At 44.7% G+C, this 11,931-nt stretch overlaps 1 long non-coding RNA gene across 1 annotated transcript; it reads right to left on the bottom strand.

Moving 5' to 3' along the window:
- Window positions 1-3,633: 3,633 nt before the first annotated feature.
- Window positions 3,634-6,326, bottom strand: LOC132592111 (uncharacterized). Its single transcript, XR_009557542.1, has 3 exons — window positions 6,260-6,326; window positions 4,736-4,814; window positions 3,634-3,711 (listed from the first exon to the last, which is right to left on the bottom strand). It is a non-coding gene; the product is annotated as an uncharacterized LOC132592111 (long non-coding RNA).
- Between the last annotated feature and the right edge of the window lie 5,605 nt (window positions 6,327-11,931).

Genomic DNA, 11,931 nt, shown 5'->3' with positions numbered 1-11,931 from the left:
AAGAAAGCAAAGCTGGCAGTTAAAAGGGAAGCATAGTACATAATTTATCATGGCACTATTAACTATAGAAGGAGTCACAGTGCCAATACTGGTACTGTATATTGGGCTTGTAGCAAATGTTCACCTATTCAGTTTTCAGGTTGAAAGCTGTACTTTCAGGAGTAGGAGATATATTTCCTGAGGGGACTTTGAATTGTGAATATTCATATTATTATTATTTTTTAAAAAAACCTGTTGGTATCGAACTAAACAGTTAAAGTACTGGTTTTAACTGCACTATGGAACTCAGCTACCCTCTCCTTTCCCCGTGTGACCCCTAAATCTCTTCCAGGGTCCCCATCCCTCTGGAATAATTTTGGGGGGCACACGGTGTATGCAGTAAGAGCATAGCTGCCAAGTTATCCCTTTTTTAAGGGATTTTCCCTTATGCTGAATAGGTTTCCTCGCTAGAAAGGGGAAAACTTGGCAGCTATGAGTAAGAGGAAAGGGTGAGCAAGTTTACTAGAAATAAATATTCTTGGACTGGCCAAACTATTTAGTTGGCTACTCCCTAATATATATATTTCCTAGTTTTTCCATGTCTTAGGAAACCCAACCTTGAGAGACTGATTGCTTATTATGGTTATTGTTATATTTTAATATTTTTATGAATCCTGATGTGCTTCTACTTATCTTGTCTTAATGCATGGTTTGCTGTGTTTTTTCACAGCTGTAAACTGCCTTGGGATTTTTTATAAAAGATGGCATAAGTCTTACTGAGTTCAATAGGGCTTACTCTCACATAAGTGTGATTGCAGCCAAGGATGGGTGAATCAGTCCATTTTGATTTCTCATTTTTCTCCATCTTAAGTTCAGTCCTCCACATTTTTACCTCCATTTGTGATTTTGTTTAAAGTCCTCATGAAAATTCATCAGCATTTCAGTGCAAATTTCTCACAATATACAAATTTGTATGTGGTTTAACTTAAAATACACATTTTTTTGAAAATCATGTTTGTGTTATTTTTGCTAATATGTGCAATCTCATGGACACTTAAGCCAAGTATATGCATTTTTAATATAAAGAAAAATTACTTGGTTGGAGAACCGTATTGCAAAGCTCAGAAAAGGGTAAATTTCAAAAAATGGCTGTGTTTTGGCTTGCATACTACGGAAAACAGATCTAAGATGCAGCCAGAATCTACATCCAACACATTTCAGGTCATACAGATTCTTCCTGGGAAGATGTTTATGTCATATTGAAAGCACAAATCTCTCTCTGGATTTATGCCCAGTGAGCTCATCCAGCAGGTTTTCATACACCTTCAGTATATGCCCATGTTCTCTTATTCATCTCTGCTTTTAGCTAATAAAAGAGAATTTTTGGCTTGCTAATCCCAACCAAACTAATCATCCAGGGAAATGGGGCTGTGTGCCATTGCTTCAAGTGTTTGTCACAACTGCTGCAAACCATTTGGTTCTTTCATGCTAAATATTACTGAAAACCAGTTAAGTAACGCATGCAGTCCCATTAACCTCTGTCAAACTGATGTCATTAAGCCACAAAGACAGATCCAGCCTCTTTGACAGGTCTGTTTGAGTTGCATCAGTGCAAATCTTGTGGTCCATGCCCAAAGCTAAATCGTGATGTGGTAAACAACATAGCTCTCTCTCTTTTTTTAATCATTTGCTCCAAATCTGAAGTGGATATGTTGTGGTACAAATATTAAAATGGTTTTGGAACAGTCCCCTAGCTGGACATTACAATATTTTTAATACTATTGATTTACAATTGCTTGAGTCTTGGGGGAGACTGAAATTGGTTGGGCACATGCCCAGTGTTTTATATTGTTCCAAGCCTCTGAAAATCATAACAGCTTAGTAAAAAAAAAAGCAAAGAGACACTGTTTCGTGAAGTGTATTATAAAGGAATAAAAAGTGAGGGTTTTGTCATATAGACGCAAGCTTGATTGTTACAGTTTTTTAAATTGGTTATTTGTTGATCTATACTCTTCAAATTTCTTAGAGGCAAATGCAAGTCATTGTGTTGTGGTCTCTGAGGTTTAAGAAGAAATGGGGTGTCCCTTCATCAGACTCCTCACACAGGTCCTCCTTTGGCCCTATGGATCAGGACAAAAATGTCCATGCCTGGGATCAAATCAACATTTGAATCAGTACAGTCGTACCTTGGAAGTGCCAATCGGAAGCTGCGGAAGCCCCGTCAGACGTTTGGGTTCTAAAGAACGTTCGCAGGCTGGAACACTCACTTCCAGGTTTGCGGCATTTGGAAGCCAAAACGCCCATGTACCAAGGCATTCGAGATCCAAGGTACGACTGTATTCAAATTTCAAAGTGGCAGCTGGACACCAAATGCTCTACAGTATATTCTAAAGTATACCAGCAAATTCCCACTCAGGTTAAATGGATTTCAGCATGAGGTTTTATGGTTGTTGTTGTGTGTGTGTTTTACTTGCAATGCTGATTAGTGGTTAATGTCATAGTTTCAAATACAAATCTGAAGGGTGAATCCAGGCAGCAGATATTTCTAATTATCCAGTGAGCAGCTATTATTCATGTTGCCAAGTCAGAAGCCAGCAACTCACAGCCTCAATTGTCTCTCGCTTAATATATTTCATTCAGGGTATATACCAAATTTGACTTCCCCCAAAGTTGTACTGATAAGAAATAAGCACTCCCTTCTCTAATGGCATGGAGTAACCATAGCAACTTGATCCAACATGCAGTAAAAAAACAAGCAGCTCCATGAGGAGGCTATCTGGGAACTCAAGAATTGAAAGATAAACAATAATAAGGTTCAAACAATCTGCACCTCACAGAAGGAGAAAAAAAATAGAATGATGACAGGATGATTATTATTAATCATTTTGCAGCACATGAAATTTCAGAGCTGCTTTGTAGAAAGTAAAAACTAACAAGCTGGTGCCCAGTTGGCTCACAGTTTAGAAAATATATAATACAAAGGAACTCCCATTGAATTTGTATTAATCACTGTGCCTTTCTACATCATTGTTCTCCCTAGATTCAGGGCCTTTTACAAGCTTAAGTGCCAACGAAAGGCAGAATCAAACATACATTTATTTTATTCAGACAAAAAGATGAGGACAGATTTATTGTGTTCCCTCGTAGTAGGATCTGGATGCTAATTGTGCTTTCATACACCATAATTATAAGAAGTTGGAGATCGAATAATTTCCTACAGCTCTTTGGGACAAAGGAGATGATAAACAGATGCAGGCCTGCGGGACTTCATAAATCTTGTTCTCAAAAGTTGCAGGCTCAGATTCCTGCTTTGCACTTGGCATGTTCTGTGGCAGGTGGGTAGCCACAGATTTGCATAAACCCATCAAAGATGCATCACAGATACACCTGTCTGCTACTCCACAACGCAGTGTAGTGTTGTCATCATGTCTGAGCTTTCACAGAGAGAACAAATCATGACTCATTGATAGAGTCATGCTGATTAAAGGGTAAACTACTAGGCACAAAATATGTTGACCACTGTAAAAATCACACACACACACACTACACACATGCTTGCTGAGTCAAACATATAACTTCCTGTCCAGTGCAGATTCTAATGAAACTTCTACCGTATACCTTTAAACCAGTTTCAATTCTATTCAGATGGCATTCTGTAAATGGATTAGGATTCCAAAACAAGAAATTTGCAACAAGCCACAGTTATGCAAGGCTCTTCCTGGAAAGTTATGCCTGTAAAAGAAGAAGAAAGTGTCAATTAAAAGTTGTAATGTTGATGCACCTAGATAGTCACCAAACAGGAATGAGTTTTGAATAAGGTAGTGTTGTGGTCAATAGCCTTCCCTAAAATAGGATTAGGGATTGGGCATAGGCCCTCCATATGTTTTGGGGCTACAGCTCCCATCATCCCTAGCTAACAGGACCAGTGGTCAGGGATGATGGGAGTTGTAGTCCCAAAACATGGAGAGCCAAGTTTGCCTATGCCTGGATTAGAGGGTGCTTTGGAATGCCCAAAAAGTGAAGGGGTTGGCAACCCTAGTATGTTTACTCCACTCTTCCTCTGAGAAAGTCAGAACGGCCAAAGATCTGAAGCACCGTGAATCTAGCATTGTTAGAGTGGGTCGCTGCCAATCACCTGACCTCAGGTTGGCCACACTGCTTCTGCTTAGCACAGAGGAGGCAATGTGTTGGCCAGGTTGCTATGGTGACACCAACTGGAGCACTATATTGGCTTCTCCGGTGTGTCTGGCAACACACTGACCTTGTTGCTGCCTCATCGCTTGCCATCTTGTTAAGCAGCAGTGATGTAAACAAACAAAGGTCAGATCTAGCTTCTTCAAGCCTAGAAAGTGAAAGGGCTGAAGCGGGGAAAAGGGATAGGCCTGGAATTTGTGGAGAAGGGTGAGGAGCAAGCTCTTTCCTAACATATGTGGCTTTGAGCAGACAGAAAGCAGAAAAAGTGCGGGGATGTTCTGCTTATGAATTGCTACATTGAATGAAGCAGCTGGTTTCTCCATGAGGCCTCTCCTTAGTCATGCAGAGCTGTCTGCCAGCTGTAGCCAGGAGGTCATGCAGGATTTCAACCCTCCATGATCTTCAGCTGTAAATGACAACTACAGTTGGGACCTCTCCTGAGTTGCATGGAACTTTGAGTAATACCTCTGCAGGGTGTAAGCCCCAATGTGAGTTTGGGAAGCTTGAAATGGGATTTGCATCATTCAACGGGTGGGCTTCATTTTTAGCTCTCCCCACTTACCTGATTTCTAAGTCTGCTCAAGATAAATATCAAAAGGTCTCAAGGTGGTGGTTCTACACAGATTGTCACCAGATTTCACCTAAAGCAAACATACAAAGCCAATTAGGCAAGTGCCTGAGATATTTTCAAGAGATGGCAAAACAACTTTTCTAAGTTTGGCTTCAGGCACACCTAAGTAGATCTCAATCGTGGCTTGAGAAGACCCAGTAGAGCATGGATCAAAGCAAGTCCAATATTGTAAAATAATGTTTCAGTCATAGTCACAATCATAGAAGAACAGAGAAATAAGCAGTAAAAACAAGATTCACGCAGCTCATCTGTGTCCATGTGTTTAAGGCATATCTTTCTGAAATGTTTTTTCTGTGTCAGGGTAGTTGTACAGAAATGGAGATAAATACATAGCAACATCCCTTCTAGACTTCAGACATTGTCACAGCAATTTGGGTTTATGACAGGTTTGAAATCACAACAAAACTTCCTGTTTTGACACTACCTGGAGAATCAAGGTTCAGTCAGAACAACTTCATTCAATGGTCATCACTGCTCAAATTAAATTAGTTCCTCCCCATTACTTTCTGTCCGGTATTCACCACAAAGGTAGGAGCGGTATAAAGAGAAGCAAAATATTAGCACAATTCTAAGATGGTGCCACTAGAAAACATATAATATGGAATTCAGATGTGGCGATTGACCGTGGTTTAATTCATTCATTCATTAAGAATTAAGACAACCTATTGGAGGACAGAGTCACCAATGCCTATTACCTTTGATAGTTGAATTGAACCATTCGTTTAAAGATTAAGAGAGTGTACCTGTGTATCGCAGATGCAAAGGAGAAGGAAAGGTGCAGCAGGTCATCATCTGCATGACTTATTTGTGTGGCTAACCAAGATGGCTGGCTGTTATTGAAAACTGAATGCTGGATATTCTCTCAATTCTTAGATAGTGAAACAGCATTACCCATGCAAGTGCCACCCAGCTTAGGGAAAACACCAAGATTTGTAGAAGTACCAAATAAAAGGGGGGCAGACTCTTAAAAACAGCCAATTGAGGACGGGGTGCCCTCGGCATCCATGGATTGCTGGCTGAGTAATGGAGAGGAAACAGAAGACTGAGGGGGAGTGGAATGGAGCATCCTGGAAAAGGGCATGCCTGGCTGGCGGGAACCAAGAACAGGAGTGCTCCTCATTGCTATATTTTATTGCAGGCTCCACGTGTACTGCTCTACTCTTGCAGTATAAAAGGCTTTCATAACTAGACTCCTTGGGATTCAGACAACTCAGCAAAATTGGTGGCAAACAGCTGGCTCACTTGCTGAGTCAAAGAGAACACACAGGAACATTAGCAAATCGAGATTCGTACATGACTCTTTGTATCCTCCAAGGGAGGATCTCATATCTCATATGAGCCTACCAGTAGGAAGACAGAGAGGTCTGCACCTATTGCTAAACAGATAGATATATGTTTGTGTAGAGCGGAATAGTATAGATATAGATTCCCGAGGAGATAAAGCAATGCAAATACCTTCCGTTTCCAGCTATGTTTTACTTTGCTCAGTCTCTGGAGAATGTCTCTTTGTTATTAAACCTGGATTCTTTTATACTTCATCCAGTGGGCTCCTTGTCTGTTTGTTGTCTATAATTGTTTCCATGAAGACTGAAGTGTAGCAGGACAGCCAACTCTCGAGAGGCAGAACTGAATAAAACAGTCTCCCTCTAGAGCAAGTTATTGACACTGTGAGAGCTGTGCACAATGAATGTGCAGGTGAATAGCATGTGTGCAACTCTCTGGCTTGGGCTCTTGGAATGCTATAAGCAATAATATATTTCAGTAAATTTTGCGTAGGGCCTATAAACTTTTTTCATCCTTCCAACACGGTTTTGGATTTGTTCTAAGAAACCTAATACTGTACTGATGTTGAAGTGGGATAAAACACCCCTGCGTATAAGACTACTTTTTAACCCAGGAAAATCTTCTCAAAAGTCGGGGGTCGCCTTATACACCGGGTCGTATTTCTTATACAGTGAGTATATTCCAAACTCTATATTTTAACTAGAAAAGTTGGGGGGGGGGTACTTATATGCGATAATAAGGGGAACCTTTCATAACAAAAGAAACCTTGTTAATTTCACCAGCGTTGGGAAATGAAAGGGGCCCAGAGAAATCAGCTCTTGTCAAGTGGATAAACTTCAGTATTTAATAAAATCTCATAAACTATGGGGACAAAGTGGGCAAGCATTACCAAATGAGCTGTGTCCCTTTACAGGGAAAATAAAACACCCCAAAGCCTTAGAGTATTCCTGAAGACGAGCGCGGCAAGGAGCCAAACTTAATGGAACATATATGTTTCTGCAGTTTGCATTACAGGCTTTTGCTTTTGTGTAACTGCACTTGTAGACTGCAAGAGGGATTTTAAACAAGAATACTCTTAATAAAGTGGGAGCCTCTCAGTTTGACTCGAGACTTAACTTTTGGGAGTGGGGGAAAGGAGCAAACCACAGGGATCACAGAGACAGCAAAGGAATGGAAAGCATTGAATTTGTTGCATTTTAAGTGGGCTTGGCAGCTCAAGATCTGAATCCCAGCACATTGGGAGAGGCTACAGGTTAAACCTGCAGGGTTTAAGATGCCCGTTTTCACTCTATGCTTTTCTGAATAGCTGAAGCCCTCGACTAAGTAATGGAACTGACACGGCGCTGCCAAACCCCTCTCTTCTCCACGTTCATCTTACTTTATTTATCTTAGAAATGGATGGGTCTATTTACTATCTCAGAAGTGCTTGGCTAAGAATGGGCCCATAAAGATTGCTTGGTGCATCCTTGAGTACATCTCAACAGGCCTTCAAAAGAATTAAGGCAACAAAATAATGGAAGATTAACTGCACAACAGCAATGTATTTATTTATGTTGCTGTATCCTCTGTTATCCTCTGAGGTGCAGTCATTTTGAAACCATGCCAGAGAGATGCTGGAACACTAACTGGGCTGTGTCATAGCAGGCACACAGAGAGCTTTAGGTACATCTAGATATGATTTCTGTTTCCACCAAATGGCTGGCCAGATGCTTCTGGGAAATCATCAGCAAGGGCACGACCGACTTCAGGAAGGGAAGCATCCCAAAAGGTGTGAAGCAATTTCTATGGAAGAGTCCTGACATGTTTTGAGCCTCAGCTTTTCCTCTGTGGAGCATCTTTATGCAAAGGCACAATTGTTCTCTGGGCAAGCAAGCTATGCAAAAGAGCACAGTGGCGCTTCTGTGACTGAGAGCAGAGTTGAGTAAATCTCTCTGTTCCCAGTCTGGGCCACTTTTGCATGTGCTCCCCGTAAGTCTGTAACATCCAATTTCTTCATTAATCTGCAAGGTGTTTTTTTTTTAATCCCTAAACACCTCTCTTCCCAGCTGCTTCTGCTGTTTTCAGAGTCATGGTCTTGGAAAGGCTCTCAGGGCTGAAGTGGGGGGGGGCAAGGCAGGTGGAAAAGCCATCTCCTTAGTTCTTCCTCTGGAGCAGTTCTGTTCTGAAAGCTCCCAGTGCTGGAGGGTGGGGCAAGGGAGATAGAATTCAGGAAATAATCTGCACACTAAGCAGATTCTGCATGAAACTTTGCAAAGCCCCAGACTGCACATCACACATGATTTGCAGCATAAGTGTGCATTTGATTTTAGTTAAAATGATTTCATTCTCATTAACTAAAACTAAATAGCAATAAGACGGAAAGTTTTGGTGGTTGCTGGCTTGCCAGTATCCGGAACTTTTGCTTCTTTTGGTGGCAGGTCACCCTGGAGTCCTCATTGTGAGCAGAAGCCCCTGGATTGATGAGATGTCTTTGTGTGGCAATGTCCCTCCTTCCCACATAATCAAGACTCATGACACAGAGATTAAGATTTAATTGGGTGGTTAAGGCCACAACTTTATTGATAAGCATGTTGAGCGGAATTGGCTTAGGCGTTGGAACCTAACAGACTATATCCGACTCCAACCCGTGTGTTGGAGTCCTTGAGAAGTTAACCACCAGAAAGGAGCCCCGCGATGTAGATCTACTAGAGCTCCTCCTGTGGCCACCGAAGGGGCGTGCCCTACGGCCCAGGCAACTCCAGGCTCAGGACCAAGCGACGCCCCCGGAATCCTTTAACGGAATTACTTCTCCCAATTTGGGCAGCCGTTGACGTAATCTGCCCCTCCTCCTTCTATTGTTATGCAAATTTCCAACGCCTAACCGCCTAACCTAAGTTGTGACGACATGCTACGGGGTAGGCGAAAAACCCATCATGGCTAGCCCAGTATGGGAAAAGTCCTACCCGGCCCGCTGACTAACCAGGCAACCGACTCCCGTCCATAGCAGCGTCCCCTTACCTCTTTTTAAGGGGTGGGTGGGCGGGTGAACTGTTCGCTCCGGCGAACAAGGGAGAAAAGAGGTCGGCTTCCCGCCTGCGGGGAGCTTTAAAACGGCCGGCTCCGCCCCGACCATTCTCATTGGCTGGTCGGGGATGACGCAGGCGGGAAGCCACCATCGCGTAGGGGCTGAACTCGCAGCCCCTACGCGGTGGTGCAGTCGGTCGGCCCACAACGCCGCTTCCGTCGCAGGCGCGGAAGCAGCTTTGTGTGGCAATGTCCCTCCTTCCCACATAATCAAGACTCATGACACAGAGATTAAGATTTAATTGGGTGGTTAAGGCCACAACTTTATTGATAAGCATGTTGAGCGGAATTGGCTTAGGCGTTGGAACCTAACAGACTATATCCGACTCCAACCCGTGTGTTGGAGTCCTTGAGAAGTTAACCACCAGAAAGGAGCCCCGCGATGTAGATCTACTAGAGCTCCTCCTGTGGCCACCGAAGGGGCGTGCCCTACGGCCCAGGCAACTCCAGGCTCAGGACCAAGCGACGCCCCCGGAATCCTTTAACGGAATTACTTCTCCCAATTTGGGCAGCCGTTGACGTAATCTGCCCCTCCTCCTTCTATTGTTATGCAAATTTCCAACGCCTAACCGCCACTCGAGCCCCCCCCTGGGCTCGCCGCCAATCCGCTCTCATGCCTTAACCAATAATTTGAGATTAATTGGATTATTTTAGGGACTTCATATACTGTTTAAGGGGCCGTGATCCTCCTCTCTTATTCACCTAATTAAATTCTCTAACACGTAACCAGTCTTTGATGCCCATTATTACGTTCTCAAGCCAGACATCATTCCCTCTGGGCGACAGATGAACACCATCATAACGATAAAGGGCTGCTTCACTCTGTTTTAAAGTTGGATGCGAAATGGCACGTCCATTCAAAGACGGGACTCTGCGGATCACAAAGGAATTCAGGAGCCGTCTGGCTCTGTTCAGGGCGATAGGGCAACGTCCATCGCGCCAACTGCGTCTCTCAAGCAAGGAGGACCAAAGCAGCGTCATCCTCGGGCAAGTGTCCAAAAGGGTATCAAAGTCTCTGAATATTTGTAATTTTAAGTCCACGGCATTGCGATAGGCAAGGTCATTCTCCCCAAGCTGGACCACCAGTAGGTCAGGGTAGCCGAGTGAAGCAGCCCGATCTTGTATTGCCGGCAGCAACTCGTCCCACAGCATGCCTCTCCTCGCAATCCAAGACACCTGGACGAATTCTGGAAGGCCCAGCCTGTTCCCTAGACCCACCTCGATGGCCCTTTCACGAGCCCAATGGACTATGCTATGCCCGGCTATCCAGACCCGCACGATCCGAGAACCTGAAATTCAAGAATGACAACCAGGGATCAGCCAAGCCACCGTGTCGACACTACGTACGAATATACCTTTTGTACGCATTCGATTTCCACCTCCCCAAGTCCTGAATTCTTTCGGATGAAAGGCCCAAATGCATGGCTGACGTAGCCGCGCCAATCCTAAAAGAGTGTGCAGAGAATTCATTGGGATTATAGCCGCAGGAGGCAATGGCCTTGCGCAAAACCCTGGTAAATTGGTGGCGGGTGAGCCTAGCGCCATCCTGGTGGATCAGCAATGGGCCTGGGCCGGGGGGCCGGAGATAAAGAAACCGTCTGGTATCTTTAACCGGACATGGACCTGGGGAACCAGTGGCGGGGAGCTTAATAGTCGCGCCCCTTCCCCTCTGGTCCGTTTTGGAACACCGTATGAGCACCTGCATTTGGGAGTCAACCAGTGACACGTCCTGCATGAGAATGCCGCCTGTGATGCCCTGGGGGGAGTCCTCGCATACTACCTCGCCCACTCTTAGCGCTCCAAAGTACGCTATAGAAAAGGCAGCGGAGAAAAGGCGCGCCTCAAATTTGGACCAACAGAGGGACCTCAGCTGCCTGTGTACCTGAGCCAACATGTCAAAGGTAATGGGTCGCCTGGGGTCGCTGGCAGGCGGCTGGAGCCTGCGCCAGCCCTCCATAGCCCTACGCAAATGGAAATTGTCACACGGGTCTGTAAAATAGAGTGATTTTGAAAAGAATGTGATGGCTGCTGTGTGAATGTTAAGAGTCTTTGGTGCGCGCCCCAGGTTCCTCAAGTGCACTACATACTGCATGACCTCCTCCGGGGAAGGTGGGGCCCGAAGGGAAGCAGAGGTCTGTCTCTGCCTGAACTTAGTGAAGTCTGACCAAGCCCGTTTATACGAGCTCAGTGTAGACGGGGCAACGGAAGCTAATACTCCCTTTAGGATCTCTCGCTCCCAAGGTTCCATAGATGTTCCGGGAACGGCTCCGGTGACTGGCTTGCCTCCGGTGCCAACGATCGGAAGCGATCCATCTGGAAGCGAGACAGAGCATCTGCGATATTATTATTGACCCCTGGCACAAATTTGGCAGAAAAATGCATATTCAACTGCAAACTGAGTAACACGAAGTGGCGTAGGAGGGAGGACACCCTCATCGACCGCGTGGATTGCCGAGATAGGACGCTGACCACCGCCTGGTTGTCGGTTCTGAAGCAGACCCGTCGGTTCCTGAAATCTTCGGACCATAGATGTACGGCTACTACTATAGGAAAAAATTCTAAGAATGTTAAGTCGCGTGTGATGTCTGTACCCTGCCACCTGGCCGGCCAACGCTGCGAGCACCATTTACCTCTGAAGTAGACCCCGAAACCTAAAGCACCTGCCGCATCGGATTGCACTTGGAAATCAGCCCGCAGCAACATGGTGTCCTGCCATAATGACACCCCGTTGTAGTTCTCCAGAAACATCAGCCAGGATTCAAGGTCGGCCTTGACCCCGC

This window comes from Zootoca vivipara, chromosome 5 (assembly GCF_963506605.1).
Source record: "Zootoca vivipara chromosome 5, rZooViv1.1, whole genome shotgun sequence".
NCBI lineage: Eukaryota > Metazoa > Chordata > Lepidosauria > Squamata > Lacertidae > Zootoca > Zootoca vivipara.
This window is presented reverse-complemented; position numbering and strand designations above follow the sequence as displayed.